General features: G+C 34.2%; 1 long non-coding RNA gene across 1 annotated transcript; it reads right to left on the bottom strand.

Moving 5' to 3' along the window:
• Positions 1-331: 331 nt before the first annotated feature.
• LOC130466770 (uncharacterized) lies at positions 332-1,843 on the bottom strand. The gene is made up of 2 exons (XR_008926926.1): positions 1,546-1,843; positions 332-585 (listed from the first exon to the last, which is right to left on the bottom strand). It is a non-coding gene; the product is annotated as an uncharacterized lncRNA (long non-coding RNA).
• Positions 1,844-2,623: the final 780 nt, after the last annotated feature.

Below are 2,623 nucleotides of genomic sequence, written 5' to 3'. Positions count from 1 at the left end.
AATAAGAAAAATAAAATGTCGAAAGTATCACTTTAACTTGGAAAAATAATTTGATTTCGAACGTAAATAAGGAATATCGTATACTTTCAAACAAGGTAAAAGGAAATCGGCCCCCCCAAAAAAAAGTACCAATTTTTGAACACTATAATACGTAGAATCTCGATTTTTAAGAAATTTATTTTAAATAACTAGATAGTTAGGCGCCTAAAAATTTATTAAAGTAAAACCTTAGCTTCTAGATACCACTTTGTAACACCCCGACAATTCTCTCTTTTCTAAAACAACATTTTAATATAAAACGTAGAGAATTATCAAGGCATTATCGCCCGTGTGAAAACGTAACGGCTTATTCAGAATTTTGCAGCGGAAAACATAAAACTAACTTTAGGTTTATAAATAATCGATTACATAGTTAATCCCAAAACCAATCAACGAAAATAAGATCAACTAACAAGTTTAAAGTCCAATTAAACAAACCCAAGTTAACTTAGCAAATCAAAACTAAATACAAGCTCTCTATTCCCGATCCCAATGATGCAACATCTTCAAACCTGCAGATGGACAATGCTTATTGATCCTTAGAGACTACTCACCAAAGATTGGGTCATCGCAGGATCAATAAGGCATAGCCATGATCAACATGCACAAGCAAAAGCACGAAATCAGCAAAGCTGAGTACTACATACTAAATCAATAATAATCCTAACATGATTCTATTAAACGAACAATCCTAACATGGTACTAAATAAAACATAAGCAAGGATAATCAAGATATATTGACTTGAAGACTATACTTAACTGAACTAGACCTTTGTATCATTAACATTATTTTAATTGAAATAGTCAATGGACTGAGTTGTCTACTAGAAACTTCTTCTTCACTAAGGAAGACGAGGTACGGGCGCGACTCCGTAAACCCCAATGACCTGCGATATCGAGGGACTTTTTAAATAAAAATAGAACCGGTGATCAATCCGGCCCCAGAAAAAGCCATAGGCTACCCATGACCCCAACTCCTGATTGTCCGTCACTTTAGACGTGCACAGTCTAAAGCTATTGCTACTCATTTTCACTTTACATGACTTAACTTTTAATACTTGGTTATGACTCATCAAACATAAATATTATATTCAACAAGTAAACACAACTTCTTTTATCTTTGAATTAAACCAGTGATCACAACATTCAACCAAGAGTCAATTCCAACTATTTTAATCCTTCCTTTATCCATATTTAAAAACCTTTATTAGGTATAAGGTTCAACTACCAAACAAGGTCCTCGGCCCTTATAAAGTAGTGAAAATCTAAAGAGGAACAACGATCAATAAAGATCTAAACCAATATTAAATAATATAAAGTTCCACAAAACCAACATGCTTGCATCAATATTCCATGCTAACATGATTCAATTCTTATTAATAAAGTTCTATGCTCAACGCATTATTTCAACGACATTGAACATGAAATTCCAACATAAACAAGTTCATAAATATATTCATCATATTCTCAATACAACACACATCCAAGCACACGGTATGTACGTACCTTGTGTAAACAAACTGATAGGCCACTTTAACGAATTCAAAAGTCGCCCACAAAGAATTCTCCGCCTAAAAACAACCAATAAAATTCCCCAATCAATTTCTAATAATTTACAGCAACACTAACGTACTCTAAAAACATCCTAAACATATTTAGAACGTTCCCCAATGACAACACTTAGCTACTAAGCCTCCTAACATAGTGATTACTACACTAATGATCACCAATTATCATAAACTCCAATAAAGCATCTCTTTTTTAAAATTCCAGCAATATAAAATAGTTTAAAACTTCGCCAAACCATAATTAATATGCTTAAAATCATAAAAACGATAACCTTAATAATTCATAAACATCATACCATGATTTTAAAACTATTAAAACCTTAAAAATTCATGCTTTAAATACTTAAAATCATTATTTCAATTCAATTACATAATCTGCAAATTAATAATTCAATCATGCAAACCTATAATTATGAAATTCATAATTAAATCATAAAGCTTATAATTTAAATTCAAGAAACGTAATTTAAATTATTAAAACATTATTAAATTCATCATTTAAACATATTATGCAAATCTGAAAATTCTAATTAGATCATAAAACATATAAATTAAATTCAAGAACATAGTTTCAAATTAATAAACTTAATTAAAAGATTTAAATAACTTAAGGTTTAAGAAATAACCAAAAGGAGAGAGAACAAGAAGCTGCCGGCAGACAAGGTGGTGAGGTGGCGTGAAGGTGGTCGCGGCTGCGCGGCGGCTAGCAGGTACAGTCGGCGGTGCGGTGGCGCGAATCGGTGTAGTGAGTGAAAGAAGAAAGCAAGGAAGAGGATTGTGGGGGCTAACTGGCGGGACAACAACGCGATAGATAGGTTGGGCGGTGGCGCTCGGCGGACGCCGATCAGGGCAGTGCGGTGGTTTCCGCGGCTGGTGGTGCGTGAGGTGATTCTGGTTCGACGGCCAAGCAAAACAAAAACAACCAAGTTCAGAGATTGAACAATGAACGAATTGAAAAACGAATGAGAGGAGAAGGAGAAGAAATACCGGGCGATGGAGGAGGAGTCCGACGGTGG

Source organism: Spinacia oleracea, chromosome 2, assembly GCF_020520425.1.
Source record: "Spinacia oleracea cultivar Varoflay chromosome 2, BTI_SOV_V1, whole genome shotgun sequence".
Taxonomy (NCBI): Eukaryota; Viridiplantae; Streptophyta; class Magnoliopsida; order Caryophyllales; family Amaranthaceae; genus Spinacia; species Spinacia oleracea.
This window is presented reverse-complemented; position numbering and strand designations above follow the sequence as displayed.